A 25328-nucleotide genomic window follows, 5' to 3' on the forward strand; every position below is an offset into this window, starting at 1 on the left:
TATATATATGTATATATATATACGTATATATATATATATGTATATATATATATATATATATATATATATATATATATATATATGTATATATATATACGTATATATATATATATATATATACATATATATATATATATATATATATACATACGTATATATATATATATATATATATATATATATATATATACACATACACACATATATGTATATATTAGTGCTGTCAAAATTATCGCATTAATTGTTAAGATCAACGCGAAATGTTTAATGCATTAAAAAAATTTAACGCTGATTTTGTTTTTTTTATTAATTTCCTGTAATCTAAGACCTTTAAATTCATGAGCACCTCTGGAGGAGGGGGCAACAGTGTGCTATGCTGGCGTTTGGCCTGACAGAAATGATTAGAAGAAGAAGAAGAAGTGACACCATGCTACTATCTAGCTAACACTAGCTAACACACGCAAGCATGGACGAGGGCGGACTTTTGGGTGGAAAGTTTCTCTTTAAGAAGTTGCCTGATGGCTTGTTGGACAAAACGAGAGTAAGATGCACAATTTGCAACGCTGAATTCAAGTACCACAGAAGCAGTTCATCACTGGCGTATCACCTGAGAGCAAAACACCCAACTGAATCCACCTCTACGGGACCTCGCCAGTCTACGCTTCAGGAGTATGGTGCTTGTGGACGAATAACAAAAAATGTGAGAGAAAAGGTAACCAATTCCTTGGTTGTTTGGATAGCTAAAAACTGCCGACCAGTTAGCATACTAGAAGATGATGGACTGAGAGAAGTCATTCGTGCTGCATCAGGAGATGAGTGTTACAATCTGCCCTCGAGAGGAACCATTGTGTTGAGACTGCACACTTTGTATGGGGACCAGAGGGCTCAGCAGTCCAGCAAGCTTGTGCAAGTAAGGAATGTCGCTCTCACCGGAGACCACTGGACTTCGGTGAACAACGATAATTACTTAAAATATAAAGAATAAAAAAATGTAATTGGAGCCAGGCTATTAATAAAGTAATTGAGATTAATCGCAATTAATAACAGAAAATTGTGAGATTAGTTAGTTAATTTTTTTTAATCTATTGACAGCACTAGTGTATATATATATGTATATACATATATATCATAATAATCTGACAATACATATAATATTGGCCATATTATATTTACATTACCACAGTGAGATGATTTTAGTCTCATGAACAACATTAGCTAATTGTTATTTACTAACTAATCTTAAATGACTGTTCAGCACAGAAATGAAGCCCAACAATCATGTTTTACAGTCATGTGGTCTCAGCCTCAGATACTCAACTAATCAAAGCGATGTCATGACAAAAATGAATGACCAACAAAACATTTTTTTCTCCTTCATTTCTGTCACACAATGCTGTCTGAAACGTTTCTCACGGTTAGTATCATGGTTGCTAGGCAACCTGAACAGTGTGACGAAGGCTAGACCGTCCCATTTCACAACCCTCTCACTTCCGCACTTCTCGTACTTATAGTACGCACTGTACGTAGTACACGTACTGCGCGTACTTCAAGCATGCAGACCTTGAATTGGGACACAGCCATTGTGTGTCTGATTAGCATCACAAGGGACTGTCCTTCTTTATCCTCTCCACCACAGACTTCAGCCACTGAAAATAGAGATCTGGCAACTTCAGAAGTTTTCTAATGACACTGCAGTGGTTTGATTCATCAGGGAGGGTGATGAGAAAGAGTACTGGGTGGAATCCTTTTTCACATGGTGTGAGCAAAGTCATCTGCAGCATAGTGACAAAAAACAAAGAATTGATTGTGCAGGAAACCATGAAACCTGTAATCCCTGTTTCAATTCAATGTGGACAATACATTGGAGGAATATAAATACCTTGGAGTACACAGTGATGATTAACTGGACTGGGTTAAAAACAGCACTGCACTCTACAGGAAGGGTCAGTGTTGTCTCTATTTTCTGAGGCGGCTGAGGTCTTTTAAAATTTGTCAAACAATGTGTAACACTTCTGGAGTCGTTACAGTATACTAGGACCAGTTAGGTTCGACTACTAGAGCAGTAATGAGTGTAGCATGTAATAAAGACCACAGACCAGTAAATACGTTTAAATTGCCGGCTTATTATTTTGTGAAGACAGGGAATAGACAGTTATAGACACATTACATAAAACATTCAATATCACACATTTAAGAAAACAAGGTTTTTCTTTCCCCCCTTTTAGTTCAGTATGTTCTGTCAGTTCATCCTATTTATCTCAAAACCTTTTATTTGGCTTTAGAAGGATGTTATTTTCAACCTAGGTTATTGTTTTATTTATTTCAAGTTCTAAGTTCAAGTTTATCCTTTGATCTATTTGCATTAACACTGTGTTATTTTAAATCAAGTTCAGTTCTTTAGGCCCAAGATTTAATTTAATCTTGGTCTAGGTTCACCTTTAAATTCTCAACCAGTTCTTATTTTGTTTTAACCCAACAAAATTATTTACATTTCCATTAACACCATTACAGCATTAAAATGTAAGGTTGACCAAAATAAATTACAAAAATAAATAAATAAATGTAAAACTGAAAACAATTCAGCAAAAGGCTGAATAAATCCCTTAAACAAACAAATAAACAAAATAAAGTTGTCTTTGTGTCCTTTAACTATTAGTCCTGGAATTACTCCGAATGATTATCCAGTGCTTTGAAAAGTCCGCTGTTCTTTTGCAGAGGTGTATGGATTAATCCTACCAGTTTTATCAGCGAAAGAGCTCAACGTCCAGCAGGGGGCGTTTTCCTTTTTCCTGCTCGGTACAGTTCAATGGGTCCGTGGGTGGCTCGCCATCTTGTTTCTCGCTCAGCGGATCAAACTCCGATTCTAGCTCAGCATTTCCCGATCCAAACCTTAATGGCCTACCATAACAACAAAATAAAGTGCATAAACATTCGAAAATAACACACGGGTAGCCCTTAAATAACAGTAAAAGTCAGTTTTTTCCAGCTTATTTAGCCGTAAATGAGGTGACGCTAATATGGCGCGCTGAAACACCGTCAAAGGCCTTTGAACTGCAGCCTGTGTGTCGTTTAAGCACGAATCCACCGTTTTTAACATAAAACAACATAAATCTGCTACCTTGGCTCTCCATTTGCATGAAATGAGCAATATAATACAACAAAAATTTCTTGCATGAAATAAAAGACAATTTCTGAACTCACCAAGTCCCGTTCGGTTATGTTCACAACGTCACCAAGGCAAGGACAGGTCGGAAAAACAAAAATACATTCTCCAGAGTACAAAAATGGCTTTAAGTAGATTTTTGGCTTATTTTTACTATTTTTTCACTCATTTAAGCAGCAGCTCTGCAAGGACTGTCTGCATTTCTCCCTCTCAAGCATCAAAAAAAAGGGAACAACCCGATTGGGTGTGGCTAATCACAGGAGTCACGCTGCAGCGTGCCCTTTCACAATAAGAGTCTCAACACATATTTTAGCCATTTTACCTGAATTAACATAAAACACCATGAATTAGCAAGTTCTGTACCCTTTTAACATGTTTTTAAACACAAATGAAATCCTATACCATGAATTATATCATTGCTGATGTTTTTAATGAATTTTCTAACCATTATGATCTATTTATTGACTATTTATCACCTGTAATATATTTCTTATGACTGTTTTTACTAACAGGCTTTTATTTGTTGTTAGCTATGTTAACCAGGGTTACAAATGCTCAATATTTTCTATGAGTCTGTTGTGATCAGTGACATCCTGTATGCTATTGCAGGCTGGGCAGCAGATTGAGGGTCGCAGATGCCAACAGACTCAATAAACTGATTCGCAAGCCCAGTGATGTTGTGGGGATGGAGCTGGACTCCCTTAAGGTGGTGCTGGAGAGGTGGATGTTGTCCAAGATAAGGGCAATGCTGGACAATAATATCTCCCACCCACTCAATGACATAAAAATGCCCCACTGTACATAGTATACAGTATACAGTGGGGCATCTTAAGTATGTTGTGGTGCGAGTGGATGTGGATGTGGACTGAGAGCTGAGAGCCTAATATGTTACTGTGAGGAGTTTGGTGTTAATATCACATATGTGTCAGTAAAATCTGTTTTTGTTTGCTTGTTTTTTTAGTAACTCTAAACAATATTTGTTCGTATAAAGTACATCAGGGTTTTGAATGACACATATTGTTTAAAGTTCAAGACAAGATGCCCTTTTATTATTTGAAAGTAAAATGCTTAAGTTTGTCTAAAGTGTAGTGCCTGAGGCAAAGGGAAAATTAAATTGTCTGCCATACAATCCTCAAGGTGGCTGCTGATACAGTATGTGAATGATGTTTTTATCTTTGCGAGTTTCTTGCTTTATCTCTACTTATTTGTGATCTCATGACGATGACTCACATTTGCATGTCTCCTGAAGGACCTGTCTTGTTTGGGCCCTTATTTTTGGGTAAACCTTCCAACACGTTTCCGTATAGGGACAGCGATGTGGTAATTGCCTTGCAGTTCAAAGCTTAAGAAAACAGAATTCTTCTATAATCACATTCAAGAAACTTCCATGCACAGGGAACTTTTGGACACTTTTGTTCAGTTTATGTTGGGTATAATGTCCCTTTTGATCACTGGTAAAATAAAACCATAACACATCTGCGTGGGTTCACAAATTACACTAAGTTGCTGGAGTGTCTGCAGTCTACAGTTTGTGTTTCAGCTCATAGTCCATCTGTCCCTCTGCTGTAATAAGCCACTTCACTGTGAGCTATTGAGTGCGTCATTGACAGGCCACTGTTAGCTGGGCCAAAGATCTGCAAGGGTGCTGTGACTCACTGGTCACCAATAGAGGTCAATGAAAGTCACAGTTTAAATAATGGCACTCTAATGGACAATCAAAGCAAGCAATAAGACAAAAAGTCAGTTCTTTTTGGCTCTGTGAACACAGTAGAGGAAAAGCACCAAGCTGAAATTTTATGGTTTATATTAAAGACATGGAGCTACATTTTAAATATGATCAGACTAATGGAAATTTATTCAACCTTTATGAGTGATAATAAAAAGCCAGTTCAATGTTTTATGTGGTCACCAGTGACTCGGTAACAAATTACATTTTGTAATCTCCCCGTAATGTTATTTAATAGACATATAATGGACACATACCTCAATTGCAGTATGAGAGTTGAAGAATGTCTAAGTCCACTGATTTGACTTTGAGTCTGCAGCTATCTGTAGAGAACAAACGGACCAATGAATTTGCCTTAATAGTAAAGAAAAAAAAAAGAATGATTATGAATGTAACCTACACATAACCACTGACTGGACTCTGTCACACAAGGCTAGAGACTGCTCAGCAACCAGACTAAGGCTTCACTGGAGCTCTGACTGTGGAGTCTGTGAGGTGGAGATGGGGAGGAGATGGGTTGCATTAATGGGAGAATGACAGAGAGCACAGATTTAACCCACGTAAAGTGGAGGCTGATTGGCTCAAAAAAGGCAGGAAAGAAGAAAAGGCAAGACTGTACAAGAGTAACCACGCCAATACTGAGATCAACAGCGTGGGAAAGTGGTAGTGATGTAAAGAACAGAAAAGATTCCGGATTTACTTTGTCATTCAGCATCTCAAAATGTCGTTTTTGAGAAAGCTTAAAATTACATTGCACAAGCTCACATAAGAACATATAAAAGACATCAGTACAAAGTTTTAAAAGAGGCAAGTATAATAAATAAAGAAATATAAAGTTAGTGGTACATATTTAAAAACACAAATAAAATATTATTCAATTGTTGCACAAGAGAAATGTTGATTGTTGATACGTTTTTGTTGACAGATTTATTGAGAGTAATAATCTACAGAACAGCAGCCTAACATGTAGGAAAGCAGGCAGATGAGTGATTACAAATCTTCCTTATCGTGCTTAACCTTAAGCTTAATTTAATCAGTGCAGGTAATCATTGCCGTTCATGCAAATTAATTCCTTTCATGTAAATTCATCAACCCACACCTGTAGATTTCAGTACCACTCTTGTGGTAGCTACACAAACTTTGTTTACTATCAGTTATTTTTTGGCTGTGTTGCCATTGAAAACTGTCAATGGATTACTTTAACGCTCAAGGAATCTTTAAAACCAGAAGATTCTGAGACAAGTTCTGAAGCCTCTGCACTCCTGTCCCTTTAGATTCTTGTACAATATCATAAGCCTTTGATTATTGAAAAAAAATGTTAAGCCATCATAACAAGGGTCAGAAAAGGAAGTGTGCAACAGGATCTAGCAATTATATCTCCAAACCAGAGGCATATAAAAAGAAATCCCAGTGGTGATGCTGGTGGTGGTGATGAAGATAAAATGGAGACTTGGATGAGGTGACTTGCAAGAGGTGAACATGGGGATAAGGTGTGTTGCACAAAGGAGTAGGAGATGAGCAGTGCGATTTAAAGTACACCGAGCAGAAGGTGGGGAGAAAGATGATTAGACAACATCAAAGATGTCAGCATTTAGTTTTACAGTGCAGGAAAGTGGAAGTGATTTAGTCTTCACAATTTTATGATGTGGAACATTATTCTGAAAAATGTACCACAATTTATAGACACATTGTGCACATTGGTTAACCTCTGACCAGCTTTACTCCTGAGAAACTCTGCTTAAGATTCTCTTTTTATGCCCATTAAATTTACTGACCTGTTGCCAATATACTAATTACTTCCAAAATGTTTCTTGAACTGTTACTTGGAGTAAACGATCCATTTACGGTTCCATCCTTTTTTCTCCCCATTTCAACTTTTAGGATATGTTGCTACCAACAAATTAAAATGACTTATTTTTTTAATTAAAATGGTATACTTTCAGTAGAAAATGTGAATAATTTAGACCATTGTTATAACTGTTACCAGTGAGAAATTATTGAAAAAGGTGGCGTATTTATAAAAGTCAATATTTCAACATATATCTCTGTAAACATGCTTGCATGCTACAGTTATGGCTAAATGCTACAATCAGTCAAGCTTTAGGCAAATAAAAAAAGAGCTTGGCTAAAATAATCAAGAGGACATATTACATCCAGTAACTGGAGTGAATTGCTTACATTTTATCACAATGTTATATACATAGCTTTCTATGGATTCAAGAAATGTAGCGAGAGTATGAAAAGAACATAATGTTTAAGAAGTTTAGAGCTGAAACAGTCTTCTTTGTAATAGTTGTCATACAGAAAAACAAACTTGTACTTTCATCTGTCAAAACACCATTTTATACAATAAATTTTCCATATAGTAAGAAAGACACTCATTACAAAGGAACTGCAATTCTCCATGGTGATTGTCTGTAAAAGCAGCTGAAAGGATAAACAAAAAGTAAATTAACAGCAAATGCAGTCTGCTTTAGCAGCAGTATATTCAGCAGGAAGAAAAATTAATTACGAATGGAACAGAGTGTATATCTTCTTCAGCATAGGAATGAGCCTTGGCACTCAGTTGTAGTTCAGTGGAAATGCAGACACTAATTTAGTTTTGTAATTGAGAAGTCATACATTGAAAGTTTGAGCATCTAAAATTTAATCAAAGCACTCAAGTGGAATACTTAATATTAGATATTATGGGAGAGAATGTGGATAAGAATCATATCCACATCCAGTTATATGTATTTTTGCTTATAATCTTTGGTTGTAAATTCAAAACATCTTCTGCCAGTATCAGTCTCTGACTGACAGTTTACATCGGCTTTGAAATATTCAGTATGTCTGACCCAGACTTCTCCAATGCATATATGAGACGATTCTAAGGTAACTGGGAAAAGTCAGTGTTAAGTCGACTGTGAAAAGACCAAGTCAAGTCTAGAGTTATGAAAACAAATCTGTGTCAGGGCCTAAACCATCTTTAGCTCACATCACTCAGAATAAGTCCTGCCCTGAGGCATTCAAGAAAAGCTCATCTGAAATAATGATGGGGTCCACAGCAGGACCCAATACAGACAGCTTCAAAATTCAAAAGTTTAATTGGGAAACAGGGAAATGGAGTTATTAGTCAGGTCTTATCAATTCATCCCAGTCATTTTAAAAACCAAGACAATAAGTCAACTCTATAAGGCTTAAGTCTGTCTCAAAAAGTCTTAATAAGTTGATTGTGGTTTGACAAGCAGTTCTCCTTTTGGATACTAAGTATAAAAGCAATAAGCAATTAAAATATTTTTATTATAAGTATTTCAGAATTGTTTAGTATTATTAGCTAGCAATACTGTATCTTACAATGAACATGTCCACCATGAATACCATATGTTTGTTAATAATAGCAGTGAGATCTGATTCCAGAGTATCAATTTAAGTAACAGTGAGTATTAAAGAACACGAGGAGAGAATGAAAATGGTGAAAAGGAGTAAAACATGCAGCATACATAATAAGAAAGCAGTTATTCCAAACAGCCAATACAGGCCCTTGCTTTTGTAGATATATTACTTGATGCCTTTGTTTCCGTTCATGACACCTGTTTGAAGTTACAAAATGTTAGACATGAACAATGACGGATAGGTTTGTCCACTCAAAGGCTAAGCTGTCACCCCAGGAAAGGTAAGCTCTTTATCTTCTAATGACTCAATTTCCTCTGTCTTCCAGCGAGGAGGTGGGCCAACACCCAGTAGTAAATGATAATTTGGATGACTGTTGACATCTTGATAAAACAGGGGGTATGGTGGGATTCAGGAGTTAGCTGTGCTGGTGGGGAGTTTTAAGATGACATGATCAAAGTCAACCTTTAGTATTATAGCACTGGGGATGTGTTTTGTCCGGGGCTGGAAAGCATTGTAAGTTGCCATCATTTTATTTCACAGTTTTTGCTGAATCACTGACTCTGTAAGTAACTGCCCCATAAAAAAAATCGAATAACCCTCACTGGGCTGAAAAAGTGTCCTTTATAAAACCTGGAGTTTGGAAGAAAAAGACACTGAAAAAAAAGTGTAGGCAGCTCACCAGGTTCTTAATGGAAATGCAGCCAAACATATGCTCACAGGGATGAAGGCAAACATATTTCACATGAAAACAGCTTCCATACATGAACAATTTCATCGAACGCTCAGAAGAAAATTCAAGGCGAAGAAGACAGAGGGAGAAGCAGTGTAAAAGAACACCTCAATTCAAAGTCTACATTAAATGAGTAAGTGTGGAAGGGAAAAATGCTCTCAATATGATAAATGCTCCCTTGTCCACTGAACACAATTTAGAAATCATTTAGCGCTTTACCATATCCCTGAGGGGGGTAAGATAATTGCATATAGGAAATATATTCAGTTTATGTAAAATCTATAAATAAATAGAGCTCTTTAGCTATGAGACAGGAAAAAGCCTTATATAGTCCTACATTAATATGTCCCTACAGCACAGTTAAGAAAGTACGCTTGAATAAAACAGACATAGCCAACTGTCTGGGCAATATGATACCTGTCATAACTGTTGACAGCAAAGTCATTTTAGCAGAGACAGAATTTGATTCGAAATGTAGCTTTACTAAGATGGAGCAAGTTGACTGATATGCAGAGCTTAGTGCTGGATTTATTGATTTTCACTCATCGTAATTCAGCACTTTAAAGAGCATTAGCATCTCAGTCCATTCCCCACTGTTCTGCCGGTTAGACGTGGTTATCTGGGCTGTGTGCTACTGCTTTCACAGACTACCATCTGGCTGTAAAAAGATACTTCTCCCATGCCTGCAGAATTATAGGAAATTTGGTTGCAGTGTTACTGTAATGGCCAAAATTTGTAAGTAATAATTACTTTGCAAATTTTAAGCAGTGAACCATGAATGAGCTTTTTAATACAGTTAGGTCCATAAATATTTGGACAGAGGCAACTTTGTTCTAATTTTAGTTCTGTAGATTACCACAATCGATTTTAACTGAAACCACTCATTGAAGTGCAGATTTTCAGCTTTAATTCAATGGGCTGAACAAAAAGGTAGCATAGAAATGTGAGGAACTAAAGCATTTTTTAACAAAATTCCTTAATTTCAGGGGGCTCAAAAGTATTCATGTTTTGCAAAAATGTAACTGTGGCAGTAAGGACAGACCTGACTGCATATTTCACTCTTTCAACACTTTATTCCCGGTTGCTGATCTTTCAGCTCTCGCCAGCCACACATACACAACAACAACAACCAACTCCTCAAGTCCCGGCACGTTTAATAGACGAGGCATGATGAGCTGATCGAGCTCAGGTGTGTCCGCCTCCCCCACAACCGCGCCACAAACCAAGCCACACCACATTCCCCCATCGCGGCAGGTATGAGTGGGATCAATGGGCTGACCGCATTTGCTGCGGTGGAGGTGAACAGATGGCTTCGGGTGCCGACCGCGTGTCCAGGAGCGGTGACAGAGCTGGACTGGAGGCCACCTGTGCGGCATGCAGCAGTGCAGCAGGTGTGGATGTGAGCCAAGGCTAACAGGTGGCTTGGCAGGCATTGGTCCCTCAGGTGCCACAAAATCCGGCTCGGGCTAAGCAGACCCCACTGGTGCGGTGACCTCTGGCTCGGGCAGAGAGGGACCAGGTGGCACACTGACCTCTGGCGAAAACATGGCAGGTTCCTCCCGTGCGCTGACCTCCGGACTGGCGTGGGGGATGCTTCCCTCTCCTATGCGGTCGAGGAACGCCAGTGGGGTCGGCAGCGGTGTTGACCAGGAGCTGCCAGACTCGCTATCAGTTGCATCTGGTGCTCGGACCTGCTCCCTCCGTGTGGCCACCAGCTCAGCCACCATTCAGACCAGTACTGTCACGGCGACGGATGGCCGGTACTGAATAGGACCCAGGTGCAGGAACCCAGAGCGGAGACGGTAGTTGATTTAATAGTTTATTACGGTTAAGTGCAAGGGGAACAACAAAAAAAGGGAAATGTGGCAAAGACAGAAAATGACGAGACGTGGAGCCTTGGTGTGGCGTGCCCAGGGGAACGTGGCGAGGGAACGAGGCCTGAGAAGTGGAACGGAGCTGAGTGGGGAACAGTCACACTGAGGGGAGAGGATATAGAAGTTAGGCAGGTAGTGAAGGCAGCTCAGAAGTGGCCAGTATAAGAGCAGCAATTCTTACTTTGCAGTTAGGGACCTGGAGTGTTTGAGAGGGGGATGATGAAGATCCAGGGAGGCTGAGTGGCGTGGAAAGGCTGACCTGAGATCCGGGGCTCCAGATGGAGTGTGATGGCAGGAGGGCAGGCAGGTGAGGCACAGAGGGATTTCCAAAATGATCACTAGGTATTCCGAGTCCGGAGGTGGAGTGAGCTAGGGTGGGTACAGCGACTGTAGCACAAAAGAGTCTTAGTTAGTAAGATGAATCACAGCGAGAACTTGAAACACAAGACCTGTTACCAACATGGGTTGATGACGAACTGGCAGTGAGTGAACATCGATGTGTGGTTTAAATCCCTCTGGCTTGATAGCCTGCAATAGGCTCCAGGTGTGCAGGAGCTGGCCCTGCCCAGGGGCGGATCCCAGGTCAGTTCAGGAGCCTAATGGAAACTCCAGCCACCCACCGTAGACCATGACAAGTACCTCCCCTGGCTAGTCGTAGTTCTGCTGTTCCACGTCCCAAGTTTCGGCACCAATGTGGCAGTAAGGACGGGCCCCACCACATATTTCAGTCTTTCAACTAGTGATGTGCCAATCATGAATGAATCGTTCAACACTCAAGAATCACTTTACTGACTCGTGAATCATGATTCACAAGCCCAACTGACTCATTCACTGACTCATCCCTGTTGCTGTTAGCAAACTAATTTCATTAGTAGAAATATATCTAGCTTATAATTAAAATTGTGGGGAAAAAACAACAGCCAGTTTCTTAACATAAACATTTCTGCTCTGAACTGGAAGAAAAAACCCTGATATACTAATAAAATTAAATAAAAATAAATAAAATAAATGTTCCCTTTAGAAATCTTAATTTTTTTGCTCTTTTTTGCTCTATAAAAATAGTTGGTTCTCTTTTTCAATCACTCATCTTAGCAGTAGGATATACATGAAAAGAGACTCAAATGATCCAAAAATCCGATTCATTTTGGTGAGTGACTCATTCAAACTTGATTGAATTTACCATCACTGCTTTCAACACTTTTTATTCCTGGTTGCTGCTCTTTCCGCTTTGTCCACCTCCCCCACAACCACACCACGAACCACGCCCGCCATAGTAATGCTTTGCTCTAGTTTTCCAAATCTTATCCAAGACTGGTGATGAGAACAAGAACACATTTCAAACATCTCTGATCAACAGTTCAACACTGAGTATTATTAATTTAACTGTGTATGTCACTTTCAGGAAAAAGTTTGAAAAATACCATCTCCCAATGGGTCTAATATAATATGCCTTAATGGTCCAAATATGCCTTCATTTTGCTGAAGGAAAAAATAAAACACCATGGCTGAGATTATTCTCTCTGGTGTTATAAACAAGCATATTATCCAGACATCCATGAAAGAGAGGACTTTTGAGATCCATACATTTTAGAAGTTAGTTGAGACAAAATGCCCTGCTCTGCTTGCTGTAATTTGGGTACTCTCATTTAGGCGATTTTGTTCCATATGTAAACAATAATTAAAAATAATTAAGCAGGGTTTGTAGGGTTGATGAGATTCCCCTAATTGATACAGAGTGCTCTGCCATACCACAGTTAACTTCAGCAGTATGTTTGGGCTAATATACAGTAAACACAGCACACATGGAGGGTTCTCAGTGAGATACAGAACTTGCAAGTCTATTATGATCCAACAAGTAGAAGACACTGAAAATGGACTAAATTGCATACACAAAAGTGTCTGATATAGATTCTCAACATAACAAATTGGTATCCTGCTGCATAGTTTCAGTTTCATTTCATTGATTTCCTTCAAAAAAATCATAACCCTAAACTTGATATCCATACCAAAGTCTTAATACACCAAACAGTGATTTGTCTTTTTAGTGATTTGTCGAGTATGCCACGCGCCCTAGGGCTGCTTTGTAGATCTTGAGTTATATGTAGGTTTTAAAACCTACATATAAGTAGCGCTAATAAGAAGCTGCATAGGTTAGGATGATGTGGAATCAATTCAAAATAGATAAATAAAATACAATATAATAAAAAAACAAGGGATGCAGTACGACTTTGAAAAGATGAGAGCCACAGCCAAGGCTTGGGCCCAGAAACAGTATTATGAAGGGTCGATGTGTCATCACCCAACAACTAGATATGCATAAAGGAGTTACATTAAAATGAAACAGGGTCATGAAATGAAAATTTTAAGTGAGTTACCTTTTGAAAAAAGCTCTTACTTTCACTTCAATAACCAACAAAATATGTAATTTGCCTTGGGCTAGTCCAACTTTTGCACACTACTGTGGCCTCAGCATTAATAATTCAATTTAAGTTGTGATATGGACTTTTTTGAGTTATTTTTAGATATGAACAAATCATGTAAATGCATAATTGGTGCATACCAAATACCTTAATGTCTTATAAATCTCACAAACAAGTAATCCAGTGCCTTTTATGCCGACTCTCACAGTCTGTCAGAACAACCATATGAAGTACTTACTGCTCTACACTTATACCTCATGTGCACCAACATGCAAACATTCACTGTCTTTGTGCACATTCTCAATGACAGGCTACATGTGTGCTGGGCATGCAACAAAAGAGATACAGGTTAAGTGATTTGTGTCCTTCTGCAAGTGTGCACTGTGTTGCCGACTGTCTGAATGTTTGATTACCCCAATGGAATATGTCAGAAAAACTGATTATGCAGCATCACAGTGAAACTCATTATGAATTATGGATGAATCTCACTCTCATAGATGAAATTCTGCTGAGTGAATTCAGCGAGAATAACATTGTTTACAGAGTTGGAGGGTCCTTGGGCTGTCTTTCCCTCATTCTATGAGCCTTGTAATTATTTCATAATCTACACAACTTCAATATCATAGTTTAATTAATACTGTTGTAAAAGCCAGTGAAAACAAGGCATTACCAGAGTACCGTCGAAGTGGAAAAATGAAGTCCAATTATGGCACAATTTAAATATAAAACATTGTTTATGCTGGTTTTCTATGCAGTCTTTAAAAATTAGAATCACTTTAGCAACAAACAGAATTCTACATTCTTCTACTTAGGGGTGCAATCCCACAGTGCTTACACTACATCTGTGCATTAAGTCTAAGTTTCTTAACAATGTTCCACATTCCAAGTAAATGTATGCACAGTGGTAATTCTTAGCATCATACCATACAGCGATCATGTTATTAATCTGATTACAGGATCTAGACTCACAATAGAAGACCCTGTGCAGACCAAACTTCAAAACACCTCTGAAACACTGTCCCAGTATGCTGTTTTTTAACTTTTATCCAGATGCAAATTTAGATATACTTCAGGACACAGCAGTTTCATGGTGCTTGGTCTTTGTCCCAGGACTTGATTCTTAATTTGCTTATTGTTTAGGTTTTTACTGTATTCCCTGTTTTTCGTGTCTTTTCACTCTGTGTCATTCCTCTATGTTCAGTTTAGTTCTGTGTCAGTTTAGTTCTGTTTAGATGTTGCTTTTCACCCTCTGTTTTAGTTTGGTTCCATTTCTCCCCAGAGAAAGTGAAACTAAACGTGTTGATTGTCAGTACCTGTGTCAGCTGTCTCAACATACCTCGTTACCTTGTATGTACCTTCACTTTGCTTGTTTTCCTCTGTGTGTTTCCCTGTTGCTCTCTGGTTTGGGTTGGATTTTCGTTCCTTTGATTCCTGGACTATGATTTGCATTTATGTTGGGACTTTTATAAGCCAAATAAAGGATTTGTCTTTATTTTTTAATGAACTCTATTCTTGCATGCTGCATTTGGATTCTCATATCTCACACTTTGCATCATGTCAAAAGGGGGTGTATCTCAAAGATGCAAGTGTAACATATGTGTTAAACACTTGTGAATTTCACCCAAAATACTTTCTTTTTTGGAATAAATATGTCATTTTTTTGCATCTCACTCTCCTATCTGTGTGTTCGGTCTGTGTGCGTTCATGTGCGTGTGTGCGCTGCGTGGTGACGTAGGCGCGTGCATGTGTGCCCCGGTCACAGCTCCTTTCAGCATGGCCGGAGGTAAGTCACTGCCACGTTGCTCTCAGTTAATCAAAGTTTGTTCGGATCCCAAGCTTCAGTGTGAATACGACCGTACCGCCGCGTTTTTGTTTATCGTTAAGAGACTCATTTGGGATAAGTTTTGTGGAGGACGAGTTCATTAATACACAATTATAATGAGTTATAGCCGAGAACTCGGCTAATATGCTAGCATGCTAAGCTAGTCCGTATCGCTAGCGGCTTGAGAGTTTACTCGCGTCAGTCTCTCCTTTTGTGTAACAGCATGCACCTTTTCTTTCTTCGTCAGGAGAGGGTTACGGGCAGTCGCGTGACACGCACGGATCGAACATGTATCTCTGTGTTGCAGGTATGGAGATGTTTTTATGTTTTGGAGATGCAGTCTTTCATTTATTGTTCTTATAAGTTGTTTTGATGTTTTTTAGTGACATATTGTTTATTTTGTGCTTTTTGTTTTTTGAGAGTTTAAGTCAATGTTTTGAAATAATTTGTTGTATTTGGTTCGTTACATTAATGTACATTAAGGACACAGCTCCTTTCAGCATGGCCGGAGGAGAGGGTTACGGGCAGTCGCGTGACACGCACGGATCGAACATGTATCTCTGTGTTGCAGATGTGCAGTAAAGAGCCAAAGATTCGACACTGTCTCCTGCCTCTTGCTTCAACACCAAAACACAACGCAGAACAGCAGGCGTAACAATTAGACGGGTTACATTGGTGCCGTGACCCTTTGGATTCATCAAGCATCGACGTCATCTCGATCACCGTGGGGAGCTCTTCACAATTGCCCTCGTTCCAAGTTGGTTGCTTTTCCTAACTTGTGTGGGACTTTTTGAATGAGCTTGGACATTTAATCTGCTCAATTCTCATCCTGAATAACATTAAGTGTTAGTTAAGAATACTGTGTTTGCTTTTGTACAGTTGCACTATTTGGAATCTTGTTTCTTGTGATTGTGCTTTATTCATCATTATGGAGTCAGCATCTGGTTCAGAGGCAACTGGTGTTCCTGATGGGGAGGTTTCCTCTAATGTTGGTATGGGGCGAGGGTGGTTTCTTGGGGATGGGGTTCAGACACCTAAAGTTGGTGTGTCATTTGCTCCCAAGTTTTGTTCCACTCGTCTCCAGGTTCCCCCCTGTGACATTCAGACCCCGCAGACAGCTGGCAGTGCTGAGTTGAGTACACTCATCTCAGATTTGGCCAATCAGATTGGTCAGTCCATTGTAGCCCAGCTGCAAGGTGATAAGGGGACCAGTATGCCTACTGAAAGCTCTAAGGCTGAGCAGGGACCCCCTGAGCTAAATTTGTCTGGGGTGAAACTTGTCTTGCAATCAGACGTCAAGGAGCCACCAGTTTTCAGGGGTGATGGCAGTGATAAATTTTCCATTCATGAATGGGTTGAAATGATGGAAATGTACTTTGTAAAACGCAACACACCAACAGATCAGCGATCACGTGACATATTGGCTAGGTTGATGGGGAAGGCTAAGGATGTAGTGAGGGTCACCCTACGTCACAACCCCTCACTTGACCATGTCCAGGTTCCTGATTTGATATTTGACATTCTGAAACAGCACTTTAGTGTATTGACTTACTCTTCTATGCCTATGGCTGACTTCTATAACACGAAACCATTACAACATGAGGGAGTGATGGAATATTGGATAAGGCTAAACAATGCTATTGACGCTGCTGACGAGTGCTTGCGTAGGCAGGGGCGTAATGTTGAGGATCCAGGGCGTGAGGTCTCGATGATGTTCATCAAGTATTGCCCTGACCCCATCCTCTTGAACAGGCTCAGCATCAAAGCAGCTGAGGAGTGGACAACCACTGAGGTTCAAGAACGCATTGATAGCTTCCAGCGTGAACTCAGGGCACGCAGTCAGGGCAGTTTCCACACCTCACAGAGGAGAGAGGTTAGCCACAACTGCTCTATTGTGCCTCAAGAAGCGATGGCATCACAGCCTGGGCAGGCCAGTGTCGCCTTGCAGTCTCAGCCTACAGCACCAGCCTCAAACCTTGCTTGTCAGCTTTCGCCCACAGCAGCTTGCTTCACTCCTGTTCTAGCTGATGTTTCGACAACCTGTCCTTCTGGGACATCAGTGTCTTCTTGTCCGGTGCCTACGCCTACTCCTCAGTTCCAACAGTCACCAACATACACTGTGACCACTCAATCTAGTCAGCAGTCAGTTGGTTGCGAGCTTGGTTTGACTAACACCCAAGCTTTTGATGTGACTGGCATGCGCGCTCTGATCAGCCTCTTGGATCGCGTGATTGCATGTCAGAATGTGCAGACTACAGCCCCTGCATCTGCACCTTCGCAGCGTTTTACCCGCGGGCCCTTTCTTAAGAAGAGTTGTCAGGTCTGTGGCAACACTGGTCATTCCACTCACATGCACTGCAGGAGAGAGAATCTCTGTCTTGCATGCTTTGCTCCTGGTCATTGGAAAAAGGACTGTCACAGTCGTCGTGAGGGACGGGAGGCCGGGGCTGTCACGAGGCAGGGTTGGCCTTCGGAAAACTGAATCACCCACACTTGGAGAGGGGCAGTGTGGGGGATGAACCTAATACCCTCAATCATGATGAATCGGATCTCGAAATTCTTTATGTCAACACCTGTTCAACAATGCCAGAGGGATACCGTGTCGTGGTTCAGGGACCAGCAGTAGTGCCTACATTTAGTGAATTGTTCTACACCCAAGTTGCAGTGAATGACAAGGTTAACTTGAGGGGCATGATGGATTCCGGGTCTATGGCTTGCACTATGAGTGAAGAGGCCGAGAAGTCACTTAGAGAGGCTGGGGCTCTTGTGAGTGGGCCGCAGTCGGCCGAACGTATTGTGCTGGTTGGCTGTGGTGGGAAGCAGACCCACCCAAAGTGCGTTTATGACTTGACACTTACTGTCCACGGTGTGAAATGCATTGTACCAGTTTTGGTAGTGTCGGGCCAGCGTGATGAGCTCATCATTGGCTCCAATGTTCTCAAGTACCTGATGCGAGTTATGAAACATTCTGATGACTATTGGAAGCTTGTGTCTGTGGGAAGCAAGCACTCGCTTCTTGACTATGAGCACTTCTTGGACATGATGTCGTGCACCACCAGATGGAGGGGTGAGGAGGTTCCTGACAAAATTGGCACTGTGAAACTGCCTCGTGCTGTGACACTACTCCCACGGTGTGAGCATTTGGTATGGGGCAGGCTGCCCAGCAATGTGCCAGTCTCTCCAGGCAGCACGATCATCGTGGAACCTTGCACCTCTGGGTCTGGGCCGAGAGACGTTCTTGTTGGCCGGGTGATCACATCCATGTGGGGTGATCGGTGGGTGCCATTGAAGATGACCAATCCCTCCTCAAAACCACTAACCTTGAAACGCAACTCGAGGGTTGCTGTCGTTTCATCTTGCCTTGCGGTGGAGGACCTTGATTTCCAGCAGGACTCCTGCAAGATGGCGAGTATGGCCCAGGTACCAGTCAGTGGGCCAGCTGCTACTGAGGCCGACTTGAATGACAGGTTGTGCTCCCTAGGTTTGGGTGATCTTGACATTGACTCATGCCATGCCAGCTTACAATCAAAGAGAGAGCTTGTTGAGCTAATTGAGCAGTATGAGGACATCTTCTCTAGACACCCGCTTGACTGTGGCGAAGCTAAACGCTTTGTACATCGGATCCACCTGACTGATGAACGCCCATTCCGTATGCCTTACAGAAGAGTACCCCCTGCTCATTACCAACAACTAAGGCAGGTACTCACTGACATGGAGGAGAAAGGGATTATTCGCAAATCCATCAGCGAGTATGCATCCCCCCTCGTCATGGTCTGGAAAAAGGATGGTGGATTGCGGATTTGTACGGACTTCAGGTGGTTGAATGCGCGGACTCTTAAGGATGCGCACCCACTCCCTCACCAAGCGGATTGCCTTGCCGCGCTTGGGGGCAATGCCTTCTTCAGCACGATGGACTTAACCTCTGGGTTTTACAACATTCCAATGTGTGAGGAGGATAAGAAGTACACCGCTTTCACAACGCCTGTTGGCCTCTACGAATACAACCGGATGCCACAAGGGCTCTGCAATAGCCCAGCTTCATTTATGCGCATGATGCTGAACATCTTTGGTGACCTCAACTTCACCAGTCTGCTCTGCTACTTGGATGACCTCCTGGTCTTTGCTCCCACTGAAGAGGAAGCCCTGTGCCGGCTCCGAGCTGTTTTTCAAAGGTTGAGAGACAACAATCTCAAGTTGAGTCCAAAGAAGTGTCATCTGCTGCGGAAGTCAGTCAGGTTTCTTGGTCATGTCATCGACCAGACCGGAGTGGCTGTGGACCCAGCTAAGGTGGAAGTGATTTCCAAGATGCCAAAGGAGGCTCTAATGGAGAAGGATGGTTGCACTCCTTCTGTGAAAAGGATTAAGTCCTTTTTAGGAATGGTCTTTTTCTATCAGTGCTTCATTCCTGGTTGCTCAGCCATTGCCAAGCCTCTGTTTGCTCTGACGGCTGGTCAGAAGAGGAAGGGACGGACTAGTCACGCTGGGAGGGGTGCTGGCATGTTCAGGAAGTTGACTGCTGCAGATTGGAGCCCTGCATGTGACAAGGCCTTTCATAAACTGAAGGACGACCTCCTTAACTGTGCCGTGTTGGCTCACCCTGACTTTTCACGACCGTTTATTTTGTCTGTGGATGCTTCTCTGGATGGACTGGGAGCGGTTTTATCACAATTGCCTATCGACGGGGATAAGGCACGCCCTATTGCTTTTGCGAGCAAAGCACTAAGCAGGTCACAGCAGAGATACCCAGCCCATCGCCTTGACTTCATGGCCCTGAAGTGGAGCATCTCTGAAAAGTTCAGCCACTGGTTGAAGGGGCACCAGTTCACAGTGTGGACTGACAACAACCCGCTCGTTCATGTATTGACCAAACCCAAGCTGGACGCTTATGAACAAAGGTGGGTGGCCAAGCTGTCATCCTACAACTTTGATTTGAGGTACATCCCAGGTCGAAAGAATGTTGTAGCAGATGCACTTAGTCGTGACCCCTTCACCTATTCTATTGGTGGGCGCTTGCTTCAGGAGCCCTACGAGCACTTGGTGCGGAATGCAGAAGGTGCGGCGGCTCATGAGGTGCAGGACGCTTTCAGGTTTGGTGTCCAAAATATTCAGGTTGCCCAACAACCTGTTCCAGCTCTGACCTCAGAAGATTCCTACAGTTCGTCGGAAGTCACGGCTACCTTGGTTCACCATGATTACTGGGAAACCGCTGCGGAGAATAGAGCTGCCTCCCTTCTCTACCTTGTTCAGCAGTTGCAACCAGTTGGCAATGATGTACTGCCATCACTTACCTTACATGAGCTGGAGGACCACCAACTTCAAGATCCCGTCATCTCCGCTGTCCTGCCACTCGTAGCCCGCAGGAGGCACCCTTCCAGGCGTGAGAGACATGGTATGGATTCCAGGGCACTGGCCCTATTGAAGCACTGGGAGAGGCTCAAGGTTCGGGATGGCATTCTCTACAGGGAGACGAGAGACCCTGTGAGCAAAACAAAGAGACTCCAGTTGGTGTTGCCAGTGAATTTACGGGTGCAGGCCTTGAAAGGTGTCCACGATTTGGCAGGGCACCAGGGTCAAGTTCGCACCCTCCACCTAGCAAGGCAACGTTTTTTCTGGCCCAATATGGAGAGGGATGTGAAGGAGCATGTTCGGTGCTGTGGAAGGTGCATACTTGCCAAGACTCCAGAGCCTGCAGCACGAGCCCCATTAGAGAGCATTAAGACCTCTGCTCCCATGGAGCTCATCTGCATTGACTTTTGGTCAGCAGAGGACAAAAAGAAGCGCTCTGTTGATGTGCTTGTGGCAACTGACCACTTCACGAAAATGGCCTTTGCTTTCCCGTGCAAGAATCAGACTGCCAAGCAGGTTGCCAGAAAGCTATGGGACTGTGTTTTTTGTGTATATGGTTTCCCTGAGCGTATTCACTCAGACCAAGGTCCCAGCTTTGAGAGTGAATTATTTTCTGAGCTTCTGCAGATTTCGGGCGTTGCCAAGTCTCACACTACGGCTTATCACCCTATGGGCAATGGCGGCACGGAGCGGTTCAACCGCACACTTGGCAACATGCTGCGAGCTCTCCCTCTCAGAGCCAAACAGGAATGGCCGCAGCAGATTCAGACATTGACCTTTGCTTATAATGCAACTGTTCACGAGACTACTGGATATGCCCCATTCTACTTGATGTTCGGCCGTGTCCAACGACTACCGGTCGACGTTATGTTCAAGTCTGTTTTGCATGATCCCATTGTGGTGGACTTTAATGGCTACTCCAAGCTTCTTCTGTCATACTTGTCTGAGGCTGCCAAGATCGCCCGGGAGCACACCAGCAATGAGCAGGAGCATCAGGCTCGTCAATACAATAAGAAAATCAAAGGTGTGTCTCTGAACGTTGGGGATCGCGTCCTGCTTGCCAATAAAGGCGAGCGGGGCAAGAAGAAACTTGCAGACAAGTGGGAGCCTCAGGTTTACACTGTTGTGGAGAGGCATCCCAGGACCCACATTTACAGGATCAGTGACTCTTCAGGCCAGAGTAAGGTTGTACACAGAAACCTTCTGTTGGACGTGAGTTTCCTTCCTGTCCAGGATTCGTTGGGAAGTCAGTCCCTAGATTTTTTCTCCAGTGAGGGGGATCTCAGTGCTTGTGGGGATCTGGAGGACCCTGGCAGTCTAGAGACAGAGTCTATCGCAGCAAGGACTTCCTTGTGGGTCCTTTCGGATTTGAGCCATGGAGTGGATGTGGATTCTGTGGCAGGAGAGCGTGCCTCACAGTCCACGGATCGTCAGCATGGTTCATGTGATGGTGCGGATGTGGACAATGCCCTACCTGACTCTCAGACTTGCACAACGCACACTTCAGCAAGCCCTTCTGGTCAGGCCCAGCACTTTGCTCTTCCTACTCCGGTTGACTGTTCCGCTACCTCTGATTCGACACAGTCTGGCACAGATTCTGTTCCAGGTGCCTGTCATGGGGACGCTGTTGTTCCGCAGACTGTTCCTGTTTCTGGTTCAGACATCAATCAGACCTCTGGTCAGCCGTATACTGGGCAGCCATCCAACTTGCCAAGACAAGACTCTGACCATGCCAATGTTCGAAGCAGAGTGGTTACCAGAGCAGGTCGGGTGGTAAAGTCAGTCAACAGGCTGATAGAAAACATGGTCCAGAAGCCTATTACATGGGGCCTGTTACCGCCACGGGAGGCTCGGCCTCTGACATAGACTGTTTTTTTTGGGTCATCCCATTGCGTATTATGAATGTGTTGTACTTGCTTGAGGCATCATGACACCCACCCTGGGCGTCTTTATGGGACCACGTTTGATGAGGTGTAGGCTGCACCTTTGTGTTCTGAAAGGGTTGGAGGCCTGATCAACCTATCCAACTTCTTTTAATCCATTTATGGATAGTTTTTAACTGAACTATGGGATAAGATCCTTGGGTTGCCTGTTCCGGAGGTGATGGTAGTTCAGCATCGTTGTGCCTCTTGGTACTGCAGTACCATTCAGATGTGTAGTGATTTTGGTGAAATTCAGGGGGGGTGAATGTAACATATGTGTTAAACACTTGTGAATTTCACCCAAAATACTTTCTTTTTTGGAATAAATATGTCATTTTTTTGCATCTCACTCTCCTATCTGTGTGTTCGGTCTGTGTGCGTTCATGTGCGTGTGTGCGCTGCGTGGTGACGTAGGCGCGTGCATGTGTGCCCCGGTCACAGCTCCTTTCAGCATGGCCGGAGGTAAGTCACTGCCACGTTGCTCTCAGTTAATCAAAGTTTGTTCGGATCCCAAGCTTCAGTGTGAATACGACCGTACCGCCGCGTTTTTGTTTATCGTTAAGAGACTCATTTGGGATAAGTTTTGTGGAGGACGAGTTCATTAATACACAATTATAATGAGTTATAGCCGAGAACTCGGCTAATATGCTAGCATGCTAAGCTAGTCCGTATCGCTAGCGGCTTGAGAGTTTACTCGCGTCAGTCTCTCCTTTTGTGTAACAGCATGCACCTTTTCTTTCTTCGTCAGGAGAGGGTTACGGGCAGTCGCGTGACACGCACGGATCGAACATGTATCTCTGTGTTGCAGGTATGGAGATGTTTTTATGTTTTGGAGATGCAGTCTTTCATTTATTGTTCTTATAAGTTGTTTTGATGTTTTTTAGTGACATATTGTTTATTTTGTGCTTTTTGTTTTTTGAGAGTTTAAGTCAATGTTTTGAAATAATTTGTTGTATTTGGTTCGTTACATTAATGTACATTAAGGACACAGCTCCTTTCAGCATGGCCGGAGGAGAGGGTTACGGGCAGTCGCGTGACACGCACGGATCGAACATGTATCTCTGTGTTGCAGATGTGCAGTAAAGAGCCAAAGATTCGACACTGTCTCCTGCCTCTTGCTTCAACACCAAAACACAACGCAGAACAGCAGGCGTAACAATTAGACGGGTTACACAAGTGGTTCTGATATAACAAAAGTATTGGATGCCAAGGGTTTGCAGAGAAGGTAGCATGCGGTTGAACAACACTACATGGAAAATTCAATTTTTTTAACTTATTGTTTGTTTTTTACAATGTACTTGAAAAATCAATACATACATCAGTAGATATAATCTTTACTGAGGAAACAGCCAACACAACACACACAGCGCATAGTTTTTCTCACTTTTATCAAAAATATGCTGGAGATTGGATGGGGTGGGGAGCGTTGTTTGTCCTTCATGCTAAAATTCCTTTAGCTGTAAGATATTTAAGTGTTTGTATTTTTCATTCCCAATTCCTAAACATTTCAGTAGGATTCAAACTTAAGTTGACAAGGTCATCCCGTATTTTTTTTGATTGGATTTGCTCATATGCTAATGCTGATGAAAAGTTAACTTGTAATTCTTTGATAGAAAAGAAGTTTTTCCTTGCATTTGTCACATGTAGGTCTTTAAAGAGAGAGAGTCAAAGAGAGTTCAAAAACTTTTTTTCAAGTAAATCTATATTGGAAAGATTTTGGAAAATAAGGCTTGATCTATAACTGCCTACGTGTGACTGTAACTACAGCAATGGTTATGTGCAACAAAACTTTAAACTGTTCAACTGTTCCAGAGAGGAATTGTGTCATGAGTTTGTATACTGGAAATTTGTAGTGCTGTTGAGTTCGGCAGGCATGCAAAACAAATATTATAAATATTTTATAGTTAAATTTTTTTATGTAATATACACAAAACTATGCACTTTTCCACATATTTTTTGACATATTTTCACCAGGGAGGGTACTAGACAGACCACAGTTCCCAGTGGACCTCCAGTTAAGGTTCAGGAGTGCATGAACTTTAACTTTCCTGTTGGGTTTGTTGCTTGTTTTGGAATTGAATTTCAGTTACTATGTGATCTCATAATCTTAATTGTTAGCTGCCTTCTGTCATCTTTATAAGAGCTTGAAAGAGTTTCAATTGAACTACTTATAAAGGCAGGCCAAGCTAAGGCCAGGGGTGCACATAAGTGGTCCGCAGGAGTGCATTCACTGTCAATTCACCAGTTAAGAGGTTGCAACGCGCGTTTGCATACATATAAAAGGCACTGTTTTTGTCTGCTAGAGTGGGATTTTCACAGCATATTCTGCACCACATCTCTGTGCGTTCATAATTTGTTTGAATCCAGCTCACCTCCTGCAACCACTTTTTACGAGAATACAGGCTTCTTTTGCGGTTCGGACTACTTTTGACATTTCTTTGGAGGTGGAGGAACACCGAAATAATTGCTTAAAGGAACTTGCTTCTTCGACATCTTTAGGAGTTCTAAACAAATGTCTGTCCTCCTCCAGAAAATCTTATGTATGCAAACGGGCGTTGCAACTTCTTATCTGGTGCACATCTTTTATTTTGACAGCGAATGCGCACCTGCGGACCACTTATGTGCACCCCTGGCTAAGGCCAAATTCTGGTTTTATTTATATTCTATCTATAGAGCATGGACTACAATCAGGACAGATAAGTAAAAAAGTGTAAAGAGTAAAGTAGAAAAGTAGAACCAGAGAATATAAAAAAGGCAGAAGATCCTGTAGGAACATCTAAACAAATCACAGCATAAGCACAGGAAATATGTTACTGCAAACATTTGACAATTTCAAGAAAATGTCAGTTAAAAATGTCAGCACTCATAACCGTCAGTAAGAAAAACACCCCACCGACCTCACACCACACACACTGAGAAATCTGAAATACTTGAAAACTAAAGCAGCATT

The 25328-nt window shown here is 42.0% G+C and overlaps 3 long non-coding RNA genes across 3 annotated transcripts; 1 reads left to right on the forward strand and 2 right to left on the reverse strand.

Moving 5' to 3' along the window:
* Positions 1–2103: 2103 nt before the first annotated feature.
* Positions 2104–3428, reverse strand: LOC145422492 (uncharacterized). Its single transcript, XR_013903787.1, has 2 exons — positions 3202–3428; positions 2104–2898 (listed from the first exon to the last, which is right to left on the reverse strand). It is a non-coding gene; the product is annotated as an uncharacterized LOC145422492 (long non-coding RNA).
* A 7372-nt stretch (positions 3429–10800) lies between these two features.
* LOC113012602 (uncharacterized) lies at positions 10801–11255 on the reverse strand. Its single transcript, XR_003270724.2, has 2 exons — positions 11050–11255; positions 10801–10970 (listed from the first exon to the last, which is right to left on the reverse strand). It is a non-coding gene; the product is annotated as an uncharacterized LOC113012602 (long non-coding RNA).
* A 4337-nt stretch (positions 11256–15592) lies between these two features.
* Positions 15593–23477, forward strand: LOC145422404 (uncharacterized). The gene is made up of 3 exons (XR_013903685.1): positions 15593–15867; positions 23127–23186; positions 23363–23477. It is a non-coding gene; the product is annotated as an uncharacterized LOC145422404 (long non-coding RNA).
* Positions 23478–25328: the final 1851 nt, after the last annotated feature.

Source organism: Astatotilapia calliptera, chromosome 19, assembly GCF_964374335.1.
Source record: "Astatotilapia calliptera chromosome 19, fAstCal68.1, whole genome shotgun sequence".
In the NCBI taxonomy this organism is placed as follows: Eukaryota; Metazoa; Chordata; class Actinopteri; order Cichliformes; family Cichlidae; genus Astatotilapia; species Astatotilapia calliptera.